The 12816-nt window shown below is 44.1% G+C and overlaps 1 protein-coding gene and 2 pseudogenes across 1 annotated transcript in view; 1 reads left to right on the top strand and 2 right to left on the bottom strand.

Moving 5' to 3' along the window:
• TMEM108 (transmembrane protein 108) overlaps positions 1–12816 on the top strand; it is a 376751-nt gene that overhangs the window by 175711 nt on the left and 188224 nt on the right. The window lies entirely within an intron of this gene.
• LOC115872298 lies at positions 9914–10006 on the bottom strand (annotated as a pseudogene).
• Positions 12665–12757, bottom strand: LOC115872297 (annotated as a pseudogene).

The following is a 12816-nucleotide window of genomic DNA, read 5'->3' as shown; positions in this document are numbered from 1 at the left end:
TATTTACAAAGTACTCAGGTACTATTTACAAAGTACTCAGGTACTATGCCCTCGCCCAATCCCTGCTCCCCGTGGTTCTTTGGGCCTGCAGTGGAGCAGGTTGTGGGGAGAGCTGGTGAGCTCTTCCGTGGCATTTTGTATATATGTGTGTGCTCGTCTGGTTTGCAGAGCCAGGACCCCCACGGGCTAACTCCTGGCCATGGAGCCGGGGTGGGGGGGGGGCAGACCTTTAGTGAGTGCTCTTTGTATCTCCACCTTTGGGGAGACCCACCCTGTAAAGAGCAGGTGGCCCTAGTGCCCTTGGTCAGTGTATTTGAGGGCTGTGTATTCCTAATCCCCCAGTGGATGCCAACTCTAAGACAGGTTGCCATCCTTCTCAGACTAGCTGAGCAGGGTAACAGCCCAGTTTGTTTGGTTTCTATTTCATTTAGCATTGCTTTCTCTGGAGCTAGCCCTGTGCACTTCATTGGCACTGCTGAGGATGGCTTCATGGTAACGGTTAGTATTTGTGATCCATTAGTGGCACATTCCTGATTCTTCCTTTCAGATAGGATGGACAAGAGGGGCTGATGGTGTCCCTCAAGCCCTGGGCAGTTTGTTTCTGTTCTGTCTCTACTTAAACACAGCTTGTCAAAGGTCGCTTTGAACCAAGCCTATAAAGCCTGTCATGTAAAATGGCTGTACAGGGCCTAGCATCAGATTTGTTGGCCCCTGTGGTGGGGTCCACTCTTCAGATCCTAAGAAGGCTAAGCCGCCCAACCCCACATTACAACTCAGTCTGTCTCCTTAGTGAGGGGTAGCAGAAATGCCAGTGAGCAGGTGGTGACAAAGCCTTGGGGGAGCCTGTCCGTCATTGATTTGCACGCTGGCCCCCAGAAAGAGCGCACGAGGAAGTGGGTCTCCCCAATCCAAATTCCCTTCTGATAGAGCCTTGGCAAAGCTTTTCCCACCTTAGGGGGCAAGTCTGTAAGAGTGATTTTGCCCCTTGGGCCGTGCTTGCATGTCATTACGTATATATTTTTTTCTAAGTATCCGAAGGGTAAGCATCTAAAGAATTAGAAATGCATATGTCATTTCTTCCCTAGCACCTGTCTCCCTATATGTGTGTAAACCCGTGGCTGGTGTGGGTGTGTGTATGCCAACCTAGGCCTGTCTTCTCACGTAATAACCTGAAGGAATGACACTAGATTATATTTTAAGCCTGTCTCACGTAGAACACTCCATTATTCTAATCAGAAAGAATTTTGAGTTCACATGCGTATCTGCATCCTGTATATGCAGATAACATAGACGGAAAGCTTAGCTCTGAAAGTCTTACTAGAATAATGTGATTCACATGCATACCAGAATTATTTGCTTCTATATTTTAATGTTTATATACGGAGAGGTAAAAAAAAAAAGTTCAAAACTTCATATTGAATTTGCGACGAAACCCTACCTTTACCATCACTCTACCAGTACGCCCTCCAATGTCATAAAAATGAGCAAGAAGTTAGGGAATGAAATGGTGTTACATGGAGCATCGGGGTTGAAGGAGTCAGGTGATGCAGTGGCTAAAGCACTTAGCTGCTACCTTCAAGGGTGACTGTTTGAATTCACGAGCTAGTCCGCTTGAGACAGATGTGGCAGTCTGCTTCCATAATGGTTAAAAAACAAAACAAAACCCAGGGCCATCTAGTGGGTCCCAAACTAACACACACACACACACACAGGTTTCCAAGAATGTAAATCTTTGCAGAAGCAGACTGCCTCATGGGGTTCAAACTACCAACCTTTCTGTTAGCAATGGAGCACTGAACCACTGTGCGACCAGGGGGCTCCCCGCCACAGATGACAGCAAGGAAACCCTGTAGGGCAGTTCTGTTCCGCCTTGTGGGTCACTCTGAATGGGAATCCACTCAAAGGGCCAGCTTTGGCTTGGGGGAGTTTTGTCTCAAAGGCTCTCCCGAGCACAGAGCCTGGTCAGTAGTTTGATTGTGAACCTAACAGAACAACAGGCCTGGTTTCCAGCAATTCTCCATCCACTTTCAGGGGCGCTTCCTTTCAGCTTATAGAGTATTTACATTTATCAAAGGATTGGAATAGGAGTGGGAGGGACCGACTCTTAAGGGAGAAATTATCCCCAGGAATCTGGCAATGCTTTTTAAGATGACTGTCCAGTAGCACACGTGCCAATTCTTTTTCAGAGCTATTAATGGCCATCTTTCAAGCTCAGTCCTGTATTCCTGTGTTTCTGACCTGCTCAGATGAAAATCAAAGCTTGTCTGCACCGCCTTTCTCCATTCTCACACCCTATTTGGACTGAAGCTCATTTGACACACCAACACAGAGGGATGTTGTTATTGAAAGCAGAATTAAAAAGGGAATTTATAGAGAGCAAAGCCAATAAGCCACGTTTCCCTGACATTTCATTTTCTTGGGAACTTTCCCCATCGAGCCAAGCAAGGATGCGCACTTTACCCATTTGCAGAATGAAAAGTGGCGGTATCAGAGGGCGTGACCGCCTCTACATGCTGAGTGAATGTGTAGAAAGAGACTGGGTATTACAGATGGTTCTTTCTCCTGCCCTTGCCTCCCCCACCCTCCCCTGCAATGGCATTTGTGGGTTCCACCTTTCAAAGGCAGCTTGTTCTTTTTCCATAGGCATGGGGGATCTAAGGAAGCTAAGGGGGAGGGTTTTTGTTTGTGTTTGTGGCCATCAATTCCAGGCTTGTACCAACTCTTTAAGACTTGCTTCTGTGATCCCTAAGCCCAGAGGTTCAATACACGGGCTCTACCTACCAACAGTGGCCTCGAAATTCTAACATGAATTGTTAAGGATTAGTTTAGGACACTATTTGACTCATGAGGGTGGGATAAGCCCATCAAAGAAATGCTATTTCAGGATCCATTTAGCTTCTTATTTTAGTCAGGGTAAGTAAAACTAGTTACCTTAACAAAGGAGCCAAAATCTCCAGCCAAGTGTAGTGAAGAAATCAGATGGTACCCAGCTGTTAGGAGGAATAGTGTGTGGGATCTTAAAAGCTTGTCTTAAAACAAGCAGCCATCTAAGTGAAGTGTCAGCTAAGTCCGTACAGAAGAAGCACACTAGCCTGTCTGCTCCAAGGATTGGAAAGAATAAAATCCAAGAGTATAGGAAGTATTGGTACCTGAGCTTAAATTTTGAGTACCTGGTCCTGTGGTGGTACTCCTTGGGCTGCAATCCTAATGGTTGGCAGTTCAAAGCCACCAGCAGCTCCATGGGAAAAAGACTGGGCTTTCTACTCCCATAAACAGTTAAAAGTCTTTGAAACCCACAGGGGTGCTGCCATTAGCCAGCATTGACTCCATGGCAGTGGGTTTGGTTTTGGTTGGTTTGCTATGGACGGCATTGAAAGCCCAAATCCATTTTCCGAGTTCCCTGTGGATGAAGGTTCCTGAGAATGCTCTTTGACCATTGATTAGGGATGTGAATAATCTTGCTGTCTGATAGAGTGCATTGGAAAGTAGATTAATGCAGATAGTTACCTTAAAATTTACCACTTTATTATTTGTTCTCTCCTTTGACCCATTTTAAATTTGTTTTTGTTTTGTTTTGTTACTGTTGTTGGGGGCGTTGTATGTTTTTTAGATGAAATCTGTCGAGTGGGTTCTAACTCAGCGACCGTCTTGTCAACAGAATAAAGTACTAGCCATCCTGCGCCATCCTCACAGCATTGTTGTGGTTGATCCATTGTTGCAGCTACTGTGTCAATCTATCTTCTTGACTCTCTTCAGGGACCTTCTACTTTACCAACCTGGGTGTCCTATCCAGACACTGGTCTCTGCTGATAACATGTCTACACCACGTGAGAAAAACTCTCACCATTCACCTCTCTAAGGAGCATTCTGGCTGGGCTTCTTCCAGGACTGAGTTGTTTGTTCTTCTGGTAGTATGTGGTATTTTCAATATTCTTCATCAACTTCCTAATTAAAGACACTACTGAGTGAACTCAAACTTCCAGCCTATTGATTTGCCATCAACCGCATTAACCATTTTCACCACCTAGAGCTTGCCAGTGATGTTTCTTTGGCACAAGTATGAGTCACCTGGTTCTAGAGAGATTCATTTCTACCCTTGGCCTTGTCCCAAAATTTAGAGCCAAACTAAAGAATTCTCCATTCACGTTGGTTCTTGATTAAGTACCCTGAAGGTGGGGGAGTCAAAAGTAAAAGAAAGGAGCGGATAAGTGCCAAGGACTCTTTGATATGCATGGGAGTTGTTGGCCTGGATGCTTACATATTCCATGCATCTCTCAGCAGAAAATAGTAAAAGATAGGTTGGCAGTTTATTGGGATTGCAAGTATTTCACAGGGGAAATTTCTATCTGTGGACATTTTGGACCCATCAAATGTGGTTCTGTATTCTTTTGCTTTAGAATCTTGTACCGCAAGAGGGATATAGAAAATGAAGTACTGCTCTCCTATTGATTATAGTACAGGCTTCATCTGCCAGGAAAAGGCCAGCACCGCAGAGAAAAACCTCGTCTCCATGGCAACAAAGATCTCAACTTTTAACTTGGCATCACATGAGAAGGAAACGATTTTTTTTTCTGTAGTCTTTTTTTTTAATATGTCTATAAGAAAGGAGTTTATATACAAGAGTAATTGAATATTGAGAAAAAAATCCCAGCCCAGTCCAGAGCAAGTCCATAAGTCCAGTATTAGCCCAGATGTCTGTTACTAATCTATAAAGTCCTCCTCAGATTCACAAAACACTTGCAGCAACAGGAAGATCACAGGCCAGTGAGTGGGAAGTCTTGTGAATCCAGTGGTGTAAGCATCTCAGCACTGGCAGGTGTCTCCACGTGGCTGCTCCAGCACCCAGGCTGCATCTGGGTAGGTCCATGTGGCTTCTCCTCAGGGATGCCTCACCGGAGTCAGCCTTGTCAGTCGAAAGTCTCCAAGGGAGTCTTAAAGATCACAATTTTATGACCATGGGCATGGCCTTTGACAGCAGGATTGGTCCATGGCTCTGGACCACAGGGCTAATGTCCAGGCCTTCTGGGTTACAGTAAGTAGTGCAGGTTCAGCCCTGATGTTGTTGGCATGAGGGTATAAAAGCTGTAACACATTCCATAGCCGTAGGTGCCCAACATTGTTAGGGTTCCATCGGAGATGTAGAAGGGTAGGATCGAACCGGTATTGCAGTTAAAGAGTGGTTTCCATTGCAAAGAAAAAAAAATTAAGAAGCCCTAAAAATGCTAGTCTACTTCATTTTTTCTTGTCATAAACTATACTTATATGTAGCATAAAATTTGCCATTTTGGGGGCACAATTCAGAGACATTAATTACACTCAAAATGTTGTGCGGCCATCACGGCTCCCTGTTTGCACGCAGCGATGCTGTGCATTGTACCGGAACTCACACAGACTCTACCACACGCCCATAGATTTACTTAGACTCTGTGAACATGACAAGTTATCTAGACAATTTCTTTAGCTATGTGCCTTTGGTGCCAGGCATTATTAACAAGGATAGCTTTGGCCCCTTGGGGGTTGGGAGGAATTGTTTTCAAATCAATGAGTAGATATTCTCTAAGGTTAATGCTGCTAATGCATCTACTAAAATAGAACTCTTCAAACAGTGTATGATATTAACTGGCAGGAGTATTAGATACTTAATATATAACAAATGTCATCTCTAATTTAGAGCACAACTTAAAGTTACACTACTACGAATACAATCTTTACATACACTTGACCATTACTTACTTGGCCTGAGTTTAAGTCAACTAGTAACCATAACTCTTTGTATAATACTAAATTGTCTTATTCTCCTTGGAATGTTAATAATGTGTGGACTGCAAAGACATCCCTGTCTATATATACAATATAATAATTTATGGATAACCTTCTACCTTTCCTAATAATGAATTTCTTCCTTTCCATTTTACCACAGCACCTCCCTCTACCCACCCAACTTCTTTTCCTTTCTTTCTTTTTCTTTAGGGGTCAGTTTTCCATGTTGCAAAAACAGAAGAGTGTGCTTCTCTAAGCAGTTTGCAGCTTGGAAACCCGTCGGCCCCTTCTACATGGGGTTGGTATAGGTCAGAATTGACTTGATGGCAGTGGATGTTGTTGTTGTTACTCTTAAATTTGTGACCTGTGTGTGTCGTTGTTGAGGTTTGGGCACACTGTTAAGGAGCTCCGCTGTTGACTTGAAGGTGGGAGATGTGAGTCCCCTGGCGGCTGCATCTGGAACCATCAGCATGCAGGGTAGTACTGTGGCGCTCCGTTCTCCCCTGACATCGCGAGCTCACCATGAGTCCACGTTGCTCCGATGGCAAATGGCTAGTTCTGTGGGTGAGGGGTGTTGACTCCGGAGGATTGACAGCAGGACAGGACTCAAAGAAACGGGTTTAAATTGTCAGAGGGGAGCAGGAGGCCATTTCCTGAAGAGGATTTACTACTGGAGTGCAAATGGGCAGCAGGAAGCACGTGTGTGAGTCCCGTGCCCAGGGAGGGATACGGACGAGGAAGAATGTGTCTGGAAGCTGTAAAGGATATGATCGGATTGTGCTGAGGAAAGGTTGTAGGTGTGAAACCAGTGAGAGCTAGAGTCGTCGGGTCTGCCTTGCTTTTCTGGGACTCACAGTTTTCTTCCGTTATTAGTGGAAATATGAGGGGGGCATCACAAAGTTGGTGGAAAATGGAATTTAAAGGTAATGGAATTATTTCCATGACCATTTTTGAAGCCACCTCATATTGAGTTTCCTTCTCTGACAGGCTTCTGCCTGATGCACGTTCTGGCTTGGGCAGTTTTTGCTGTAATAGGCAAAAAGGAGCCTCTGTGGACTTTTGAGCAGGATGTTAACACAGTGTGTGGGTGTGGGTGGGTGTGCACGCGTGTGTGTGGGGCGGGGGGGCGTTGAGAGAGAGAGACTGATTTCAGAAAAAGAAGTCAGTCATTTCTGGAGGAAAATTCAATGTTAGCTAGAAGGGTTTTTTGGGAACTCGTAACTGAAGTCTTCGCTTTGTCTAGGACACAGTACATTCCTGTACTCAGAGACAAGATTCTAGAAAGAGTTTGAGCAATTCTTTTCAAAGTAGTATGTCATTTCTTATGACAAAAGGGAACAGGAATGTCCATTTAATCTCTGGTATAGGAAGGAGGCTGGAGAAGAAGTAAAAATTTACCTTTAAATTAAAAATTGAAATGGCTTTTGAACATAGTTGCTCTTACCTCTCAGTGGGGGGGGGGGGGGATTAAAACCAAAGAGAAAAGATGCTCCTTTGGCCACTCTATAAAGGGCCCCAAACAACATATGTCTTCAGAGATAATTCAGTGAGTGCAAAGGATTTGCTAGGAGCTTGTGTGTTGTTGCTGATGGGGGCACTGGGAGGTTAGAGTTCAAGGCTAGCTTTTAAGGAATTCAGCATATGCTCATATTTTATCGAGAAGGGAGCAACATGGTTTGATGTCCAAAGTCCTTTATGGCCCTACTAAAGCTTTCTTAGCGCCCAGGGACTACAAGACTGCTGGTGCCACACCGTGAGGTGGATGTGACTTCTGAGGACAGCAACCCCATGTAGCGTGTTGCTCTGTGCACAGTCATTGCATGATTGAAGCATGTGAACTGCCGGCGCATTCATCTACATTTCAGCAGACTGTCTGGTTGTATACTAGGGCCACAAGTATGTCTACCTTCAAGGAACTCAGTGGCATAGTTATTCAGGTACTGCCTGAAAGATCAGCAGTTCAAAACCACCAGTCAATTATCAGGAGAGAAATGAGACTTTCTGCTCCTGTAAAGATTTATAGCCTCAGAAACCCACTGGGGCAGTTCTACCTTGTCCTATAGCAGCGGTTCTCCACCTATGGGTCCCAACCCATTTTTGGGTCAAACGACCCTTTTGTAGGGGTCACCCAATTCATAACAGTAGCAAAATGACAGTTATGAAGTAACAATGAAAATAATGGTATGGGTGGGGGGTCACCCCAACATGAGGAACTGTATGAACAGTCGCGGCATGAGGAAGGTTGAGAACCACTGTCCTATGAGGTCACTCACTGGGAGTCCGAATCGACTTGCTGGCAGTGGGCTTGGTTTGCTTTGGTGTGTGCAGGTCTGTTTGTCACGTCACGGATCACTGTGATCTGATTGGTGTTTCCCTGAAAGGCGTGGCCAAGTCCTGACCTCTGGCACCTAAGAATGTGACCTAATTGGGAATTTGCCTTTTTGCAGAGGGCATTCTGGGTTAGAACGGGCCTTCGTCCAATCCGACTGATGTCCTTATAAGAAAGGAAGAGGAGACACGGAGGGACAGACCCGGAAGGGAGATGGTCTTGTGAAAACAGAGGCAGAGGTATGCTGCCACAAGCCAAAGATGGCGTGGGGCTCCCCAAAACTGGAAAAGAGGATGATGGATCCCCCCAGAGGGCTTCAGAGAGAGCCTGTGGGCATCCTGAGTGTGGCTCTCAGGCCCCCACAACTGTGAGACACTAGCTAACTATTGTTTTAAGCCACCCAGTTTGTGGTATTTTGTTACAGCAGCCCTAAGAAACCAACAGAGATGAACTAAAATAAAGAGATAGGCTTCTCCCACCCGCATATAAATCAGCTAACTGTGTAAAATGCAGTTTATTATGAAACTGGCTAACTCCAAGTATTAACTAGAATCGATCATATTTATAAAGTACTTCTTTATCAGGTTTGATGAAATAGCAATGCTTAGGAACATTAATTCTTAAATCATCACACTTCTACTTAACTTAACCTCACCTCTGTGCCCATGAATTGGTAATACAAGTAATTTCACCAGACACCTCGTCGAAATCCTTGCTTTCCTGAAGCATGTTCTTACCAGTCCTGCTGCGGGCAGTTTACTGCACTTATTAGTCATAGTTTTTCAGATTGCCTGTCTTCTCTAGTGACCAAACTAATTCCAAATCAGAGAAACAAGTTGCCTTTTAGGCAGCATTTTTAAAGTCAATTTCCTGAATGCTGAAAGTTGTGAAAATCAATAAGAATGAAAACCTCATGATGTTTTTCTAAGTGTAAAACTCTACGGTGCATATTTTCTTTCCTTGTTTCCCCTTCCAACCAGCTGAGAAGCTAAATTTCCTGTCTCCCAGTTCCCTAGTAAACCAACCTCATTTTGGGCTGAAACGAAAAACTAGTTGATTATCAGCTTTCTCTTTGGCATGGAAGAGCTTTTCTTTAGTGAAGGGTTTTAGATTTAGAGTGTTCGTTCAGAACTCTGAGGTTATGAATTCAGTCTCATGAAACGGTATCATCTCGAATCCTATTTAGCATAGCCAAAATCACAAGTCCAACTGCAAAGACACACTTGGATATGACGTGTTACTCACCATGTACACTGGATGTGGCCGTAACATACAGTTTCTGATACCTAGTATGTGTGTGTCTTTGTGTCTCAAATGATAGCAAAATGGCAGGCAACTGTTTAACAATCTATTATACATGGATTATCTAAATTTGCCCCAACCATCCCCTGAATTTTCCCTTACTTGACCTATTCAGTACTGCTTGCAGTGTATGGAAGCACAATGAGAACATTCATAAGAAGAGTTGAAAACTTGCATTATGACTCTTCATAATGCAGAGTTTTTGATACAGAGGAACCTTGGTAGCACTGGGGGGGTACTGCAAACTGCAAGGCCAGTGGTTCAAACCCAGCGGCCACTCCTTACAAGAAAGATAAGACTGTCTGCTCCTCTAAAGATGTGGAAACCCTACGACTCAGAACCTGCTCTGACACACACAAAGGTGGCCATGAGTCCGAATCAACTCAGAGGCGCTGGTCCTGGCTGAGATTTATAAGTATTTCCATAGGTCTTATCTAACTGAATACTTTCCATGAGCAGTTCCTGAAGGGTGGCACCTTTTCCATTTTGATCAACACACCAAGGCTCACAGAATGGAATTCATCTGTGTCAGCCAGTCAGTATTCTGTGCTCTGCACGATCCGAGAAACTTCTCTAGTAAAAAACTATAGAAATGATCCCTGAAAGTATAGTCTTCAGCCAGTCAGTTTTAAGAGACAGAACTGAGACAAGATCTAAGATCGCCCACCATGATATTCTGTTCTTTTCACATGTATTGATTTTTCTCACCCAAACACTCCTCTTTGATATCCTACCCACCATTTGGAGGTTCAGCTCGGTCCTTCTTCACAATAATTCCCCAATCATGTTATTCTCCCTATTCTCAACGTACACAGCCCGGCTCATTGCCATCGAGTCGAGTCGGACTCATGGTGCCCCTGTAGCACAGGGTAGACCTACCCCTGTGGGTTTCTGAGACTGTGACTCTTGAAGGGAGTAGGAGGTCTTGTCTTTCTCCCGAGGAGCAGCTGGTGGTTTCTCACTGTTGACCTTGAGTTTAGCAGCCCAAAGCATAAACACTGCACCACAAGAATAGCACTTTGTATTTCTGTTGTGGTTATTAACCTACTTTGTTTTGTTCTCCTTATTCTCCATGCCATTGTCACTCCTAGATAGCTCATTGAATGGGGCGGGGGGCAATGTTGTTACCACTTATGGGCAGTAGACATTTAGGAAGCTCAAGATTGAGTAAGGGAATGCGTGAAGATGAACACATGGATGAGCAACATTCTCTAGTATGCAGCTCTGTCGTGACCACTGATCTAACTAAGGATCTCGCCTTTAGAGTAGCCAGTATGGGGGGAAAGGATCTCAGACAGGAGGCGGCTGAACAGGCAAGGTATGGGGTGAGTCATGCTGGACTAGGCCTCGTCTAACTTTGGTTTCTCTTTAGGATACTTTTTTTTAAGTTCTCTCTTTCCCCTAGCGTCCAGGCTACATCCCCCTGAGCTACAAAGTGGGAGGGAGCTCAGAAGAAGAAAGCTGCCCCAAGAGTCAGTAAACAACATCTAGCCCAACAGCAACTGATGAATTACTTACGAAGAACGTGTGCAAACACATCCAAGGGACAAGCAGTCATCAATAGTCTGGGGAAAGGAACAAAGGGCCTATCTTGTTTGTTTGTTTTTTAATTGAAGTTAAATGGCTCTCATGGAATCATCTCATCTTGCAAGACAGGTTTTTGCCCCAGGATTTTCTTTGGTAGGCTGCCAACCCAAATGGCAAGGGGCAGCCTCAGACAGTGCCCGATATGAGGCAAACACAGGGCTGGTACTTAGTGGGCACTGGGAAATATCTGTTGAAAGAACCAGAAAGCAGGTGCAGTGGCCCGGACTCCAGACCTCTTTACTGCCTTGGCGTCTTAAGCCACCCAGTTTGTGGTATTTTGTTACAGCAGCCCTAAGAAACCAACAGAGATGAACTAAAATAAAGAGATAGGCTTCTCCCACCCGCACATAAATCAGCTAACTGTGTAAAATGCAGTTTATTATGAAACTGGCTAACTCCAAGTATTAACTAGAATCGATCATATTTATAAAGTACTTCTTTATCAGGTTTGATGAAATAGCAATGCTTAGGAACATTAATTCTTAAATCATCACACTTCTACTTAACTTAACCTCACCTCTGTGCCCATGAATTGGTAATACAAGTAATTTCACCAGACACCTCGTCGAAATCCTTGCTTTCCTGAAGCATGTTCTTACCAGTCCTGCTGCGGGCAGTTTACTGCACTTATTAGTCATAGTTTTTCAGATTGCCTGTCTTCTCTAGTGACCAAACTAATTCCAAATCAGAGAAACAAGTTGCCTTTTAGGCAGCATTTTTAAAGTCAATTTCCTGAATGCTGAAAGTTGTGAAAATCAATAAGAATGAAAACCTCATGATGTTTTTCTAAGTGTAAAACTCTACGGTGCATATTTTCTTTCCTTGTTTCCCCTTCCAACCAGCTGAGAAGCTAAATTTCCTGTCTCCCAGTTCCCTAGTAAACCAACCTCATTTTGGGCTGAAACGAAAAACTAGTTGATTATCAGCTTTCTCTTTGGCATGGAAGAGCTTTTCTTTAGTGAAGGGTTTTAGATTTAGAGTGTTCGTTCAGAACTCTGAGGTTATGAATTCAGTCTCATGAAACGGTATCATCTCGAATCCTATTTAGCATAGCCAAAATCACAAGTCCAACTGCAAAGACACACTTGGATATGACGTGTTACTCACCATGTACACTGGATGTGGCCGTAACATACAGTTTCTGATACCTAGTATGTGTGTGTCTTTGTGTCTCAAATGATAGCAAAATGGCAGGCAACTGTTTAACAATCTATTATACATGGATTATCTAAATTTGCCCCAACCATCCCCTGAATTTTCCCTTACTTGACCTATTCAGTACTGCTTGCAGTGTATGGAAGCACAATGAGAACATTCATAAGAAGAGTTGAAAACTTGCATTATGACTCTTCATAATGCAGAGTTTTTGATACAGAGGAACCTTGGTAGCACTGGGGGGGTACTGCAAACTGCAAGGCCAGTGGTTCAAACCCAGCGGCCACTCCTTACAAGAAAGATAAGACTGTCTGCTCCTCTAAAGATGTGGAAACCCTACGACTCAGAACCTGCTCTGACACACACAAAGGTGGCCATGAGTCCGAATCAACTCAGAGGCGCTGGTCCTGGCTGAGATTTATAAGTATTTCCATAGGTCTTATCTAACTGAATACTTTCCATGAGCAGTTCCTGAAGGGTGGCACCTTTTCCATTTTGATCAACACACCAAGGCTCACAGAATGGAATTCATCTGTGTCAGCCAGTCAGTATTCTGTGCTCTGCACGATCCGAGAAACTTCTCTAGTAAAAAACTATAGAAATGATCCCTGAAAGTATAGTCTTCAGCCAGTCAGTTTTAAGAGACAGAACTGAGACAAGATCTAAGATCGCCCACCATGATA

This window comes from Echinops telfairi, unplaced genomic scaffold (assembly GCF_000313985.2).
Source record: "Echinops telfairi isolate 266 unplaced genomic scaffold, ASM31398v2 ScPeMD7_7422;HRSCAF=8460, whole genome shotgun sequence".
Classification (NCBI taxonomy): domain Eukaryota; kingdom Metazoa; phylum Chordata; class Mammalia; order Afrosoricida; family Tenrecidae; genus Echinops; species Echinops telfairi.
The sequence above is the reverse complement of the archived record's forward strand: the minus strand, read 5'-3'. Positions and strand labels throughout refer to the sequence as shown.